Source organism: Theropithecus gelada, chromosome 5, assembly GCF_003255815.1.
Source record: "Theropithecus gelada isolate Dixy chromosome 5, Tgel_1.0, whole genome shotgun sequence".
In the NCBI taxonomy this organism is placed as follows: domain Eukaryota; kingdom Metazoa; phylum Chordata; class Mammalia; order Primates; family Cercopithecidae; genus Theropithecus; species Theropithecus gelada.
This window is the reverse complement of record NC_037672.1, coordinates 28650292-28669311: the sequence shown is the minus strand read 5'-3', so window position 1 is coordinate 28669311 and position 19020 is coordinate 28650292.

Genomic DNA, 19020 nt, shown 5'->3' with positions numbered 1-19020 from the left:
GTGCTGGGCTTTAGGACTTCAATATATAAATTTGGGAGAGACCCAATTCAGTTCATAACAAGTATATTTACTGAGCTGGTATTAAAATTCTTAAAGATATGTCAGAATGTAAAAATATCTTTCTAATTCATTTAAAAATTATGTTCTTTGCTTATTCTCCCAGCATATTGGAAATTTTACTTCTGAGAATAGTATTTGGTGTTCAAGATATTACTCTTATTGCTTGGCATTTTATTCTGTGAGTACTTCTGTTTTTCACATTGTAAGAGTCATGAAACCAGACCTGAAGGATGACATAAAGACAAATCTGGAAGAGCAGCCTTGTCTGGGATTGCTTTGTCTCTTATGATCCATTGTGCATTTCTATTATACACTCCAGATGGCAATGGCATTTTATTTTATTTGTTTTGCTCTTCCTGCCTTTCTGTATATATAAAGTACCAAAAGTACCATGAGTTACCTTGAGGTTACAGCCGTGTAGCTTTCCTGGTGTTCTAAAATCTTGCCTGAAGAAAAGACCAACAACTAAAAGAAAACTTTATCTCCATTTCAAAATATATTTTCTAGCAGTTCAGTTGAGTTATTATTAACATACAATGAAAATCCACTTTCATGTGTTGTATGAGGCAGTGGAATAGGATATTTACTAAATTGGCTTCCTTCTTTTTTTTTTTTTTTTTTTTTGAGACAAGGTTTTGTTCTGTCACCCAGGCTGGATGCAGTGGGACAACCATGGCTCACTGCAGCCTCAAACTCCTAGGACAAGTGGTCTTCCCACCTCAGCCTCCTGAGTAGCTGGAACTATGGGCTACTAGAAAAACGATCCTGGTGAGAGAAAGAGGATTTATACTGTATAGCAGCTTTGTCTGCCCTTGTTTCTAAGTAGGAATGGAATTATCCCATTGACTGTAATAGCTATATATCTCAGATTTTATAGGACAAATTAAGGCAATCTTAAGGTTCAGAAAGTGTTTGGTTGCACAGTTCTTAGACTAAATCTTATCTCTTATTAAAAAAAGGTGAAAGTGTATTTCTATAATTTATCCAGATAGTCACATCCATTTTAGCAGTAATAATTACTTGGTATCAAATCACAGAATATGGGATTAATTATTTTACTGGTCTAAGAGCTAGAGTGGAAACTGATGGAATACAAATGGAGAATTGAGATGGGTCATCTTTGGCATACATGAAGTTGAAAGGAGACAAAGTAAGAAAAATCTCGTAATTTTTCAAATTTTAACATTGCGTATGACACTTTGGGAATTTTCCATTTTGTCATAATATTATCTTGTATCATACTCTCCAGATGGCATTTCTAGAGTCAAACAAATATTGTAGTTATAGGGCTCAGTTCACATAGAAGCCCTTTGATGTGATAACATCCACTTTTTATCAGAAGAGTCAAATATATGTTTCTAATGGGAATGCTGTTCATACTGTGTTGGCAGAGAGGTTTTATCAATGGGGTCAACAGAGCAGAGAAAACAGCACATAAAGTTTGCTGCAGAGTTTTTCATTCATAGAACTTCTGCAGCTGGCATGAAGTTTACACCAGTGCTCTGATTACAGAGACATGAGGGGCAAACTCTTCAAAGGGAAGTGTGGACTTGAGAGAACACACTATTCAAAAGACTTCAATAAGTGACTCAGAGATGCCCTTAACAGTTCACATCACAGGACTCGAGGTTATGAAGATTTAAGAAAATCCCAGTGAAGTTAAACTCCAGTATTTAGAAGTTAGGAGCAAGGTTTGCCAGAGGGTATCTTTGATTATGTAACAGATCTCCTCCAGCTCAATGCACTGAAGACAAATTTCAATTTTGATTATTGACAAATGAAAAATTGATTTTATGATGGTTAAGCAACATTTTCACAAATGGTATTCACTCAATTTTGTTCCATTGTGTTGGCAACCTGTGGAGACAGGGAACTCCTATCTCTTTCCCAAGCTACGTACGCTTTTCCTGCACTCTGACTTTATCTGGTGGACAATTTTTTTTTTTTTCACAAGGCATGCTGAATGATAATTGAAAAGGAAAATTATGCTGTGTAACTCTGCGGTGAGAAGCAGTTCAGTGCTTCCTATTGTTTGAGGAACAAATGCCTACTTATCACAATGGCCTAGGTAGAAAATAAGAAGTTTCTTGATCAGAGGATTGGCATGGTCTCCACAAGAGCCGCAAGGGATAACTAGTGACTGATCATTACCAGTAATGTCATGATAATCTGTTTTTTATTAGGTATGTGAGCACATTCTGACTAGTACAATGAGCCGAAAGGTGTCTGGGTAGTACTGAGACCACTCACACACACACACATACACGCACACACACACACTCTCACACTTTATTGTTTCAAAAAAGAAAGCCTTTTACAGTTCTCCTCCTTAAAACTGATCAAAGTACAGCAACCATCTTGTACTTAAGAGAAGAAAGGTCACCTTGCCAAGAGTGATAGAATATGAAGACAAAACATAGATCATTAATGACACTGCTGAGCAGCTGAGCCAGTACTAGAAATATTTCCAGATACATATGAAAAAATGCCCCTGGAAGTAGTACTCTAGCTGTATTTTCTGTAACTTCTTCCAGGTTTACTTATTCCAAACTGACACTTAACTTCTGGCATTATTGTGAAGACAAAAGAAATTATTCTTTCACTTATTTTCCATAAGACAGGAGACTTAGCCACACATTATTACTTAAAAATCTATGGAATAGATGTGAATGATTAATACATACTTAGTTACAAATGGTGTATTGCTTTATGGTTTTATATGATACGTATCAGTCATTGTCTTTTGTGAATCCTTCCAGTTTTCCAGAGGTTATTACAGAAAGAATGGCAAGAATTTTAGACCTTCTTGGGATCTCTTCTTTTTGTGCCTGAAGATTATTGTCCTTTTATGCAATTATTACTTACTGATAAAAGCACTATTGTAAAAGTAGGCCACTAGCAAGGTAGCGAGTTGATATATCAAACAGTTATTAACGTCACGATTTCTGTTAATACATAAAAAGGACATTAAACATTTTTCCCTCATAGTTGAATATTAAATGTATTGTGTCAGTGCCATGTTGAGACACATCATGGCAAATAGCTCTGAGGCTTTAATAAGGATATTTGTAGTATACTGTAATCCAGTGAATGTAATTGTACACAAATTAATAATGATGCTCTTATTATCAATAGGGAACATTCATAACCACCTCTGTAGTCATGCTGTGATACTTTCAAAATCTGTCTTTTGCTTACTGAGTCACTACATTCTCATCTTGGGAAAGCCATTTACGTACTTATTCTGTTAGCTGCCTATCACTGTAGTTTATAGAGTTTGTTTTGCCATCTCCATCAAGACATTACATTGTGATGTGTTCATTTTCTCTCCTTCAGATACCTTTAGAAAGGAAACATACATTATAGAAGAACCTCATTATTACATGTGTGAACATTTTGGCAAATAGGTTGAAAAGGGGGAAGGTGCAATACTTACGGGGATGACAGTACCTCCCTAAATCTGTTTTACCAATTTTTCTTTTTTTTCTTGTTTATTCACATTTTTTGCATCCTTTGTGAAGGAAGCTATTTTGTAATGAAAAGAACAAAGTAACATAATAGACACATGAAAAGGTAAGTTAAATCTGAATGCAGAAGTGAATCTCAACCTCACCTGTAATTAACATTTTCACTAACAAGTTCAAATTCTGCCTTTTGTTTCTCAATTATCCTTGCATACTCTTGCTAATAGTCATCACTTTTCATGTCAATTTACTATTCTGTTGCATTTGCATCATATCTTCAGGCCTATGGGTTTATATTTACTTTAACTGTTTTTCCAAATATCATCTTATACTTAAAATAAATAATTAAGACCTTATTTCTCTGGTATCATTATTTTCATGTTAACACTTAATAATACTCAATTAAATAGTACTAGCATTGAGTTATGCATTTTTAAAATAAATATTAACCTCATTATTTCTTCTCTACCTAAAATTCCTACCACTTATTCTTTTCAATATTGATGCTTCCATTTTTAAAGGATTTAAAAACAGTTGCTTTTTCTATTAGTTATTCCAACAAGCAGATATAGATCAATTTTTCATGTCATTTTTGGATTTATGGGTTTGGATTTATTTCTAAAATGTTTTTATGCCAAAGGAATTTCTTATTTGGATAAGGTTCAGGATCTTTTAGTATAAACAAAATAAAGGGACCTTAAAACACTAATGCTTTAAAAATCCTGTAGATATAAGATGGATATTGCAGCAAAATGTTTTGTTTACTGGATAACATAGTAGCAATTACTTAATATGGTCCTAAATGAGACTGATTCAATGAATTACTTTAAACCTATTTGTAAGTAGACATTTCATATGATGCTTCAGAAAACACATAATAAATTAGAAAATTGTATGCAATTAATTAAGAAAGCAAACACACACCAAAAAAAAAAAGCAGTGTCCCCAAAAGAATGTAACATATTTCTTGCTTTAGTCCATTTTCATGCTGCTGAATACATACATACCTGAGACTGGGTAATTAATAAACAAAAAACGGTTTAATGGACTCACAGTTCCATGTGGTTGGGGAGGTCTCACAATCACGGTGGAAGGCAAAAGGCACGCCTTACATGGCAGCAGGCAAAAGAGAATGAGAGTTGAGTGAAAGGGGGTTTCCCCTTATAAAACCATCAAATCTCATAAGACTTATTCACAACCATGAGAATACTATGGGGAAAACTGCCCACGTGTTTCAATTATCTCCCACTGAGTCCGTCACACAAAACATGGGAATTATGGGAGCTACAATTCAGAATGAGTTTGTTGGGCATACAGTCAAAACATATTATATCATATTTTTCTGGAAATATATATGTAAATATGTAATCTTTTAACACTGAGCTGGTTAGAAAAATATTTAAGGGATTTAAAGTTTTTCTGCTTTCATAGCGGATAAAAAATTTTCTTTGATGTACTAATGTTCAATTGGAATTCACCTGAGGCTGCTTTGGTCTATGGCTACAATTTGATGCAGTTGTATGACATTCTTCGTGATTAATCTTGCTTGAAGCTACTATAAACTATGTGCTGCCAAATGTTTTGGGAGAAATCAAATTGGAGAGGTGGAATCTTAGTTCAGAGGATAACAAGCGATTTTGACTAGTGATTTTCATCTTTTCTTTGCTCAAAGAAAACATCGTAAAATCTGTTAATGGATGCCATCTATTGATGGCACCAATAAAAGTAGTTGTTCTGTATTTTTATAGTTTTTAAATAAAAATTTAACTTCAATTTTCACCAGCTTCCTTTGAAAATATAAGCTACAGTGGTCGATGTTTGCTGTTCAATTATGTCTAACCAGCAGCAAAACAAATTAGTTCCAATCTCGTGTGCTACCGGTTCTTACTGGATTCTAGATTTCTCATGAATGTTTTTTGGGCTGTATATCATTTTCACATTGACTTTCTGTGGAAGAAAAAATAAAACCTTTTACTTATTTCATCAACGTGCTGATCTCACTTCCAAATAATCCTATTTACTGAACCAGTTTTTACTTTGAGACATTGTTAATACAAGTTTGCATGTGTTACATTTATTTATACATGATTTATATTTGTTATTGCTCTTATATTTCCATTTTAAATGAACTGATATTTTTCAATATTTTTCTGTTTGATTAAAAAATCTGTAAAATCTTGAAAAGACTATGCATCTTGTTTTTTTAGAAAACATATTACAACCAATTAATTAGACAGGTGGATAGATGTGGAGAACTCATCTCCATTAGGCACATTTCTTACAGAAAAAAAATGTTAACTAAGACATTTTATCAGGTGAGTTTATCATTTGTGTTAACATTTATGCTTTCAAATATCTTATTTTATAGCTTAAATATTATTATTTTTGCCTCTTTGTACTCCTTCCAATTGTGTGAGTTTTCCTGTAATGAGAACACAAATGCTTTTTTCCAAAATGAATATGTAAGCATTTTTAGATAAAATACATATCAGCCTTAATCTGTATTATATTAAAACATGCATTACTACAATATTTCATGTAAAATATTGCAATTTATTTATTCCACATTTACTGGGTCAGTACCGCTACGGTAAATAGCTTGCCTGTGTAAATCTTCAACTTAATTCTAGGGCTTGGTTTTTATACATGCTTCTGACTACTAAGGCCATGAAATATTGACAACTACCACTGGATTCTGATTCATTAAATAAAATTCACTTCTACAGTTCTTTTTAGTTTAAAAAGGGCATGTTTATTCTACCTGTTACCATTGAGTCTTTAAAGCCATTTTTGCTTTGTTCTCAGTTCTGTATTTGTAGTGTGATTCCTCATTTATCTGTAAACAGTGGTCGGATAAATGGACAGATCTATCTAAACTGAAATTTCTTGGTATCATTTGTCATCCAATTAAAAAGAGTTTAAAAGGGAAAGCCCTAAAATGAAATTAAAAAAATATATATATATAGGGCTAGATGTGGTGGCTCATGCCTATAATCCCAGCACTCTGGAAGGCCAAGGTGAACAGATCATTTAAGCTCAGGAGTTCAAGACCAGCCTGGATAACATGGATGACTGTGATGATACATGCTTGTAGTCCCAACTACTTAGGAGACTGGAGTGGGAGGATCACCTGAGCCTGGGGAGGCTGAGACTGCAGTGAGCCATGATTGCACCATTGCACTCCAGCCTGGGAGACAGAGTGAGACCCTCTCTCTCTCTCTCTCTCTCTATCTCTATCTATATATATATATACACACACACACACACACACACACACACATATATATAAGGCTCATACAGAAGTCATTGCTTTGCCATTACTTTTAGTGCAAAACCACAATTACTTTAGTACTGTCTCTCTCTATATATATATTTAGATAGATAGATAGATAGATAGATAGATAGATAGATAGATAGTACTGCGATTCTTTCAAACAAGTGAATAATTAAAACATACATTTTATATCAAGTGGTTTAAAGTATATATTTTGTGAAAGATTCTGTAATGGTCATACTTTAAGTAAAAGGGTAATTCAACAAATCAAAACTCAGACACTAAGTAAAAATATCCAGACTTTCTCAATCTATCAACCTCTCCTACATCTTGGAACCTCATCAAATTGCAAAATGTTCCATGCTTACAGAGTTAGTAACTAAATTATGCACTATTCAAAAATATAGAGTGAAGAGCAAATGGGTTCTTAAGAAAATACATTGAATATAAAAACATTTTATTGTTTACTCTTCACCTCTGATATAATGGAAAGAGTAGTCAAAGTTGATAAAACTCTACTTTGCTCCTCGTAAAATGCAATATGTGGATGCCTTTATCACTAATATTTCAAGATTGGATGAGATACTATCTTTCTCATTGGTTTAGTAACTGCAGAAATGTCAATGTGGCTACAATGCTGTGAGACAGATTTGCTATTAATTCTAATGTATGATACTGTGGGAATGTATTAAGAGGTAAGTCAGATGGGCTAATTAAAATTTTATTGTGTACAAGTAAAAGAAAAGTAACATCACTCTTCAGTTTTGTTTTGTTTTGTTTTTTTCTGTTATTTTCTGACTGTGCAGATAACCTCAGACACTAGCTTGGGTTGCTAAAATAAGTGTGTGTGTGTGTGTGTGTGTGTGTGTGTGATGCAACTCAGGAGAAAGATAAAATTTTGCTTTCAATATGACATTTACATGCCAGCCCTTGATTTACATATGCAGAGGTAGCAAGACATTAGCTTAAAGTACCATTCCAGCATATTTCTAAACATGATGTCCCATTTATGTTCAAAATGATGTGGATGGAATCAATTAGGAGAAACAAGTGAGTTCCAAGACATACTTTTAAAAAGCTGCAGAGTTGCTTAGTAACCTCATGTTATACCTCATTTCCCAACAGAGCTATAAGGCTGTCAGAGTTGGTAATGGAGCACTCCAGAAAGAATTAAGTCTCATGTGCTCTGTCAAGAACATGCTCATATTAAGTATGCTAGGCCTCAGAAGTTGTCCACACGTGCTTAATAATACATGTAGCAGGACACTGATTGGGGAATGTGGCTTTAAGTTATGCCCTGACATAAAAATCTTGTTTATTTTCTTTATGCACACTGTATTGCCACAAATCAGCATAAAGTGCAGCTACCATTACTCTAGGGAAAACGTTCATTCAAGTGTTTCATTCTGCACAGTATCGCTTGCCATTCACTTGGCTCCTCTTTGGCAAAACTTACTGCAGTCTGCACCTCATACACTTTGCGTATTAGGATTTCACACATGAAGTGATGAGCAGTTTTAATTTTCCTTAACGTTGTCCAGGCAGCCATCCATCCACTCATAAAATTGCATTCCTATATAGAAACTATATTTATAAAATATTGTAAATAATTTTTACATGTCATGCAGATAAAACCGGGCTTCATACACATACACTAAACTGTAAATATAACTTTAAAAAGGATGACTCATGCTCATAAACCATTTGAACCCATAACAGCCTGTAAATTTTTGCATTAACTTTTTGAACTATTACTTCTTTTTTTAATTTGCCAGAACAGGAAAAAAATACTGGCAAGCTGGCAGGACATCTTTTTTGAATTGCAATAATTAGTATTTGAGAATTCATAAGCTGTGAAAGACGCGTGCATATCTACTTTTCTTTTTTTCCATTGAGATGCATTAGCTGACTACCTTCATCAAGTAACAATGCAAATGACAAGTCTTGATTTCCAAGTTAAAGATCTAAAGAGAAGAAAATCCCCTATTATCTCCTACTCAGCTATTTGACACATGATTATTAAATTATTAATTCTTATATCAACTTTGTGAGATATATTGGGAGCAATCACTATTTTCATTTTTAATATGTAAAAGATTTTGTAAGCTTCTATAGCTGTAGTTTAACAGACTATCATGTGGCTAGATCTTAGAAAAAATCATAATCACTTATAAGATTTTATTGGAATATTTTATAGACACTATAATAAATTATGTGGTTGATAACCATGTGTAAAGTCTTATTTCAGGAAAAAAATAAAAATCTTATTTAGTTTATGTTCAACATCCCTGAGAGAGTTTGGCCCCCTTTCCCATAGGTCATGGCCTTAGATTGTAGGGCTAGAAATGTAATAGTAATATACCTTTCACCAAGGCACATGAGAGAAACATATAGATCATTCCTCTTAAAAGTAATTACTTTAAAAAGAGAGATGGAAAAATGGAGAGAGAGAGAGAGAGCACAACAGAATTACAAACACCTGTCCTCTAGGATTATTGCCATATAATGCTTAACACTATGATCATCCATGAAAGCAAACCAAACCCTCAAAAATGAAGATGTATCAAATAACACAAAGCTGATTTCATTTTTGCCATCCTTTGAAAGGCAAAAAACTGCAGAGAAGGCTATTGAAGCATTAATTGCCACACAAAAAAGACCAAGGTCACAGTGGCCCAATAGGCTAGAACTTTTTTTTTTTTTTTATACTTCCAGATGAGGTGGTCTCACAGGCTAGAAATGATTGACTATGATATTGCCTCATTGTAACTATGACTTAAAAACATATAGTATTGGCCAGGCACAGCAGCTCACGCCTGTAATCCCAGCACTTTGGGAGGCCAAGGTGGGCGCATCACGAGGTCAGGAGATCGAGGCCATCCTGGCTAACATGGTGAAACCCTGTCTCTACTAAAAATACAAAAAAAAAAAAAAAAGTAGCCGGGTGTGGTGGCGGGCGCCTGTAGTCCCAGCTACTCGGGAGGCTGAGGCAGGAGAATGGCGTGAACCTGGGAGGCGGAGTTTGTAGTGAGCTGAGTTCGCACCACTGCACTCCAGCCTGGGCAACAGAGCAAACGCCATCTCAAGAAAATAAATAAATAAAATTAATATATATATATATATGTGTGTGTGTATACATATATGTGTGTGTATATATATGTATGTATATTATAGTATTATACAACCAATCAACAGACTCTACAACTAGCTAAATAATTATGTCTTATGGCTATTTCAAGTATTCAGTTTCACCTATTCTGACCTCAGAGAGTGTATTTATGCAATCTGCAAGAACAGAAGAGATCTCTCTATTGGTTATCCTTATAAAGAAGCACAGAAAAAGAAAATGCCTAATCTTAGTCCATTTGTGCCGCTATAACAGAATACCTTATAATGAGTAATTTTTAAATATAAATGTATTTTCTCACACTTTCAGAAGTTGGGAAGTCCAAAATAAAGGCACCAAAACAGGTTAAGTTGTCTGGTGAGACTGCTCTCTGCTTCCAAGATGGTGCCGAATTGCTTCATCCTCTGCAGGGAAGCAAAGTGGTGTCTTCACATGTAGAAGAGCAAGAGAGGCAATGCTGCATGAAGTATCTCTTACAATACCTTAATCTAATTCACAAGAAAGCCACCCTTGTGGCTTAATCACCTCTTAAGGTATCCCGACTTAATACCGACCCATTGGCAAACACCTGAACTGGAGGGACAAAAGATAGTACACCCCTTCCCTATCCGTAAATACATAATAAATGCCCTGCCATGAAATGTGTGCACATAATTTTCTGAGCCATGAATGAGAGAATTAAGATACTTTGTTATAGTTAGACTTTAAAAAGTGAACAACAAATTTTCGATATTTAAGTTTGAAGGACTGGTCAGCTGTTAATCAACTGCTGAAGAAAAACTGTTATATCTGCTGTCCTCTTCATTTACAGGTTGGTGTTGTCTCGGCACGGTGAAACAAGAGGCAAATGAAGACTCTTTCATATTTATTTCCCCCCAAAATCCTATCACAGTATCCTTTTGTGACTTTTTTTTCTGCCAGAGATTAGAGGTTTTAATCCCACATTCCGTAGGGCATAGATGTGCCTGTCTCTGGCAGGTACATCCTTTTCTTCAAATTTCTGCTCTGGGAATACACTCTCTCTTTTCTCTTCTGACTCTTCCACTATCAGCTGAAACATGGATCAGTGACTCCAGTCGGTTTGGAATTTGTTCTAGACTGTTTGGCATGTGGACATCGTGAAGCATTTTCCTAAAAGTAATGAGGTGTATTTACAGCTCACCTCACGCAATAGCCATGACAGAGTTAATATTCAGTCTCATGTAAGGTACACAAAGTTGGCATTTTTAAATCCCGTTTTACAAAGACACGGCCCATAGCTCAGCAAGTTGAACTTTTTTTTTTCTTTCTTTCTTGTTTTTTTTTTTTTTTTTGAGACAGGGTCTCTCTCTGTAGCCCAGACTGGAGTGCAGTGGCGCAATCTCAGCTCACTGCAAGCTCACCCTCCTGGGTTCACTCCAGTCTCCTGCCTCAGCTTCCCCAGCAGCTGGGACTACAGGCGCTCGCCTGTATTTTTAGTAGAAATGGGGTTTCACCGTGTTAGCCAGGATGGTGTCAATCTCCTGACCTTCTGATCCGCCCACCTCCGCCTCCCAAAGGGCTGGGATTACAGGCATGAGCCACTGCACCCAGCCAAGTTGAACATTTCTAAGTCTCAGAGCTAATAAATTATGGAGTCAGAATTGTTGCTCTTCTCTATCTGACAATAAATGTTCATGCTGTTTCCTTGGTCGCAGGCTGCCACACCCGCACCATTCCCCCAAGGGGAAAGAAAAAAAAAAGGAATTAAAAGGCATTGCTAGCAAGGGTACGAAAAAGAGGACTCCATCAATGTGTGTCATTTCCAGTGAGAGAATAAAGATAGGCTCTTTCCATCATAAGTGATCACAGGGTCACTTATGATGGAACACAACTCTTGTGTTCAGAACCCAACTCTGATATTTAAATGATATGAACTTCTTTTAATAAGCCAGTTCCCTCATCTTTAAATGGCAATGCCTTCTGAATCATGTAACTGTGGTGAGAATGTGAAAGAACAACATACATAAATTGTGATCATAGTGCCTGGCATAAAATAAATGCTCAAAATATTTTAATTATAATCATGGTTACGTTTATCTCTAGGTTCAGCCAGAACTAATGTTTTATAAAGCTCAGTGGGTGGGGGTGACAAGAACCAGGTATGTTTCCAATGGTTACCTCTGTTTTGTCCCATTTATGTTTTGTATCTACCAGAATAGTCTATGAAAACATTAAAGATTCAAGAGAGTTAAGTGACTTCTATAAAGACATATAAGTAGAGGGAAAAATACTTTTCTATAACCCGGGTCTCTTCATTCACATATCAGATTCACCAAAAAACACCTTACCCCTACATTCACTAATTATCCTAAATGTTATCTTAGGTGTTAACAAAAGTCTTGGATGAAATTGCTAAATAGACAAAGAAAAGGTATTGATCAACGTGGAATGTTTGATATACATCTATTGTTTGAGATAGATGGAAATACAATAGAAAGGAAAAAGAGACATAAAAAACAGAATCACTGCTTTATCTCTTTTTAAATCATTTTCTTTTCAAAGAGCTAATGCAAAAGTCTACAAAAGGCACAATAGATAAATCAAAAAAATCAAAGAGCTTACATTCTACGAAAGTTAAATATTTTTGAGTATATAAGTTCATAAAATACAGATTTGTTTATTCAACAAAGCAAAAGAGATAAATATAACTTTGGTGACTATTTGAGCATACATATATCACATTTTGGCATATAAAGAAATAATATAACCAGATAATTACATGACAATATATTAGAAAAAAAATAACTGCTCAACTGATTTAAAAATGGTAGAATTTTTAATATGAAGACAGTCTTTTTGTGAGGTAAAGAATGACAATTCTATACACCTCTATATATTGGCAAATGTTGCTTTGTAGACATATTACCCTAATATTACCATGAGTTTGGGGTTTTTTAAAGTAGGTCATAGGAAAAGTAATTTCAATTCAATCTTGTGATATATTTTGTTCAATGCTATTTATGCAAAAGAACAACCATGAAAGGCATTTTTCTTTTAAATTTAAATTTTAAAATTATACAAAACAAATGATAGTCTCACCTGACATAGTTAGAAATGATTTTATTCCTAATATGCCATCTCCATGGTGTCATTCATCTCCAAAGTCAAGTACAGGATTTAGACAGTAATATGCAGATTCTGTTAAATCTGATGTTAATAGGACTAATTATATAATTCACAAACATTAACTTTGGTGTGAATAAAAGCGTATGTATTTATATTCATTTTACAATACTCATTGTAATAAGTTTACAATACTCATTAATGCCAAATGAGACTCTTTCTACTGGTTTCAAACTTGTTTGAACACATAAGTATATGTTTACTTTTACCCTTTTTTATGCAAAATCTTATATATTCAAATTGTATCTTCTCTTGATATTCTAAAAAAAATGCCATTTTTTTTATTTCTCACATTCTCATAATAAGAATCTTGAGAATGTTAATTCCAATAACTGCATTCTTCCTAAATGTGTGTGAGACAGGCACTTCAAGTAAGTTTTTATCTTCTTTGTCTCTCTCTTTGCCTCTCCCTCCCTCTCCCTTTCTCTCTCTCCCTCCCTCTCTATCTCCATATTTACTTGCATTTATGTGTAAGATCCCCATATGTCTTATTTTTTAATAGAATTTTAACAATTATAAATAACAGCTAGTTATCTCTTATTTATTGGTGATAAATATATAAATAAATATTAATAATACAAATAAGTATGAATTGTACTATACAAAGCAATAGGCATAATTGAAAAAATGCAGATGCTGCCACTAGAATACTTACAGTTTTAATAACTTTGAAGGACCAATTAGGAAGGAAAAAAAAATATGTTAGGGTCAGAGTTACAGAGAAGCACCAAGTATATCTTGGCCTATGCAATGCTATTTAATTTAGTCGCATATATGTGCTTTTAAACATGGTTCTGCATACTTATGATTTTTGAAAAAAAATGCCATAAAATTATTCTTTATGTTAATTCTAATCATTGGTCCTTGGTATGACTAACTTTTTTTGATCTGAAATTTAAATTCAATTATTTTTAATACTGCTGTCATGTCTCGATAGCATTAATGAATTATGGGTAATAAAACACTCAGGTGTTCTCCCAGTTAAATAGTCTACATTATGCAATGAAAGTAGCTCAAATGTATTATTTTCATAGCAGTGAATTTTCTAGATAATTTTGATTTGATATTTTAGATCTTTCAGTATTTCTGTCGCAATAGATCTTATTGGGACACTTTTTAAAAATTTTTATTTATTTATTTATTTTTGAGACTGAATTTTGCTCTTGTTACCCAGGCTGGAGTACAGTGGCATGATGTCGGCTCATTGCAACCTCCACCTCCCTGTTTCAAGAGATTCTCCTGACTCAACCTCCTGAGTACCTGGGATTACAGGCGTGAGCCACCACACTCGGCCTGGGATGTTTTAAAGTTAATTGTCAAAGTCACAAAATATTTATTACTTCTAATATTAGTTAAATGTTTAGAGTTTAGCATATCTATTATAAATAGACATATTTATTTAAATTTTGCCTTGTTTTGTATTGTTTTAGTCCACCTAGGAAACTATTTTCTAATGTTTGCTATTACACAGTTCATAAGATGAAGGGAAGAATTTCACCCAGGACTTCTGTCATCTACTTTCCAGTCATTGTTTGGGTGCTGTTATAGTCTATTTACTGTAGCTTACTTATATGTGTTTATATAGTGTCCTTTTTATATATGTCCCCTTTTTATTTTATATAGGCTGCATAACTCAAAATACTATTAGAATAAGGTATCCATAAAATTCTTTCTATTATATTGTTGCTTTTTCCTCAGTATGTAGAGTGTGTGTCTGTATAAAATATATAGAACATATGTGTTTCTAATATGGATTTTTCAAAAACTAATATATTAATGAATTTTTGGTACAAATCTTTTGAAGGAGTTTTCTAGAAGCAAATCAGTTATGAATTTAAACAAGGACCTCCCAGTGGCTAGGAATTAAACCTTGTTGCAGTCGTTCACAGGTGTAAGGAAACCAGAAAAGGATGATTTAATATTTGATCGACATGATGAAGCTCACCTCTGCAATTAGCATTGACTTCCAGCAGTTGGAATAAAATCAGAAGATACTTGTCATGCAATGTTGAAAGTGGAAAGGACTCTGTCTCTACAATCAGCTATGGATGTTAGATTTTCTTCCTCATTATTATTATTATTATTTTTTGTCACAGTAATTCTCCTAATCTGTAACCCCTCCCTCTCTTTCCTACTTCATTCTTACCTCTCTCACTGTTTCTCGTGTGTGTGTGCGTTTTGTGTAAGGACCACATATGTTCTATGTTAATATGAGAATATGTTAATATGAAGATATTAACTAGGAGGTAAATATTTGCTGAAAAAATAAACACAGATCGTGTGATTATTTTGAAATACTTTGCCAGCAAAGATTATTATATGGAAGATGTTGTTACTGTTCCAGAATTGGTAACTTTGAATAAATTATTTACCTCTAGAGTTACGTTGCTACAAAAAAATTATATCCAATAATTTCTAGTGGTTTTTTACTAAGCAGATACATTTATATATAAGAAAAATTAACATTAAGAAGAAACTTCAATATAAATATTCACAACTATCTAATAAATAAGAAATAAAATAAATATGAAAGAAGTTGCTACTTGTCCCATTAAAGCTAACTGAATAGAAAGAAAAGCTTTTAATTAAAGTCTACACATTTTCAATTTCTAAACAAAATATGAGATAAGAATAATTTAAGACCAATTTTTATACCTCATTATTCCTTTAATCATCTTATAATTTTAATTATTATTATTATTTGGATTGGCCATTGCTTTGATGTTTTCTACTTTGCCAAAATATGCATAATAAATTTCTACCTAAACATCTAGAACAAGTGAGACTCGTAAAATCATCCAATAGATGGTGCTAACTGTGGCATTTGCTAAAACACTGACAAGTCTGTTAAAAGCATTGAGCTTTGTTGAAATGGATTTAGTCAGCTTTTAGTGAGTGTCATAATAACCTCAGTGTAATGCATATCTTAAATGAGCAGTCGTAGAATGTGTTCTAAAACTCATCAAGTTTTATTGGGAAGCTGATAGGCTTTATTTCCTGCTGTACAGGTATAGTGAATCATAGGGAGTGTTAGGAAAGAAGTTCAATGAGGATTCAACCTTGAATCTTTCTGCTCATTGGAAATCCCAATTAGGAATAAGACACATATATATGATTTATATAATGTCTTTCCTCCGTAAGACCTAATGTGACATATACATTACCTCTTAAAACAAACATCTTTTGAAAGGTTAACCATAACTCTGGACAAAAAGGTAAGGATCAAGAAACTGTCTTCCTCAAATTAGTCCAATGGGAAGCAGTTCATATTATAAAATACTATCATGGAGAAAAGAAATAAACCATGTGATTTAATACAGATTCAGGAAATACTGTGGCACTGCAGATCAATAGAAACTTGGAAAGAGTATTCAAATGCCACTGTTCTATTCCCCCAGCCCTAGGTATGATTCACTGTTATTCTCTGACACATATGTGAATTAATGAATAATTAGATTTTAAATACCTCTGAAGGAAATTTATTCAAAATTCAGTGATTTTGCACCAAGTTTTTTCTCTTTTTGATGTATGGGAACATATACCATTAAAATGGAGGCAGTAGGCCGGGCGCGGTGGCTCAAGCCTGTAATCCCAGCACTTTGGGAGGCCGAGACGGGCGGATCACGAGGTCAGGAGACCGAGACCATCCTGGCTGACACAGTGAAACCCTGTCTCTACTAAAAAATAAAAAAAAAATAAAAAATAAAAAATAAAATAAAATAAAATAAAATGGAGGCAGTAGTGTCAGAAAACATTGATTTAATTTTAAATACTGGAATCAGTTCAATTTAAGGATACACTAGATCAACTCCCTTAAAGTGACAGTGGTGACTAACGCCTGTAATCCCAGCACTGTGGGAGGCCGAGGCGGGTGGATCACCTGAGGTCAGAATTTGAAGACCAGCCAGGCCAACAAGGTGAAACCTTGTCTCTACTAAAGTTACAAAAACTAACTGTGCATGTTGTCGGGTTCTTGTAATCCCAGCTACTCTGCAGGCTTGAACCTAGGAGGTGGAGCTTTCAACAAGACAAGACTGAGTCACTGCACTGCAACCTGGATGACAGAGAGAGACACCGATTCCAACAACAACAACAAAAAAAGTGACAGTTTATAATTTGTTCAAAATTTAAATATCTTAAGTGCCTTTTTTATTACTTGTATCATTACCCCTGAACATATCTACTATATAGTAGAAAATACATATATATATTTCACCTACAAACATTATCTTTTCTTTCCAGTCTAGGAATCTAAGGCACAGCAACAAATCATGAAACACTAACCTTTATACACTGTTACTCAAAAACCTCTTTCATCTCTGACAATATCAAACATATTAGGATTCTAGATTTCTTTGATTTCTGTTTGATTTTGAAAGCGATTTTTAGATAACAAGTTGCTATTTATTTCCTTTAAAGTATGAGGGTTATGAAATTTTGACTTAATGGGAAGATGTACCAAGTTTTTTTTTTTTTTTTTTTTTTTTTTTTTGAGACGGAGTCTCGCTCTGTCGCCCAGGCTGGAGTGCAGTGGCCGGATCTCAGCTCACTGCAAGCTCCGCCTCCCGGGTTTACGCCATTCTCCTGGCTCAGCCTCCCGAGTAGCTGGGACTACAGGCTGGGACTACAGGCGCCCGCCACCACGCCCGGCTAGTTTTTTGTATTTTTTTTTTTTTTTTTTAGTAGAGACGGGGTTTCACCGTGTTAGCCAGGATGGTCTCGATCTCCTGACCTCGTGATCCGCCCGTCTCGGCCTCCCAAAGTGCTGGGATTACAGGCTTGAGCCACCGCGCCCGGCCCGATGTACCAAGTTTTAAGGAAACTCCAGATTTCTTAGGTCTGATGATGACACCCAGTTACAAATGTAGAAATTAGTGGTAGTGGAGAGAGGACATGATACAAACTAATCTTCCTTCTGTGTATAGAAATTGGTGAAACAAGGCAGCCATTCCTGTAGTATATCTTTTATCTGCCTTATCAAGAACAAATTGTCTTTTCTTCTTGATGCAGTTCTCAGGCAATACGTAAATTTGGAGTTGGAGGAAATTGAGGCACGGAAATGGAATTAAGGACATTATACCCTATCGCTTCAAGGCACTTTCTCTGCAGTTATATTACCTGTGGTGCAAATCCTGATTCTGCCAATGATGTCCTTGGCAAATTACCTGACCCCTCTATGCTTCAGTTTTCTGAAAAACAATAATGCCCATCTATTAAGGTTGTTGTAAGAATTAAATGAGTTAATACATATATAAGGCTTAGGATAGGGTCTGATATGTAATAATATGTAACCTTAGATCCTCCCTAATTACTTTTATGTTTTTTTTTATTATCTCCCTATTAAAATGTTTGATGAACATGAAGTTTAAATGATTTTGTGCTCAGGGGGACATAAACCTGTACTGTTTTTGCACGAGATGCTGTAAATAACACAGTTTCTAGCACCTTAGAGTCTGCAAAGTGTAGAATGAATAGCATTCTCTGAGTCTAGGTTAGTATTTTGATGTTTAGATGTACTGAAACTAATGCTTTGTATATTTATTTGTTTTAAACATAAACTGACTAAAGTCTACATGTTAATGTGCTGGTAATATGGCCAATATGGGATTCAATTAGCTAAACCAATTTCAATCACGTTCCTCTATTTGGCTGGGCAGAAATGGTTTAGGATTAAAATACTTGACTATTTGAGTTAAATACATCCAGCCCGATTATCAAGTGCCACAGAATAAATTATTCCTTTCAAAGCCCTTTTTGGTACTTGGATTAAGTAATTATCCCACCTGCCTAAGTGTTTTACAAAGTGGGTTGCTTTTACTAACCTAGGCTCTCCCAAGTTTTCATAATACCATTATTACTTTAACATACCATTCCATTACTGCCATGAGACAATCCTGTAAACTAAACATTACCAAATTTCACTCATTGGTCAGATTATTTCATTCCCAGAC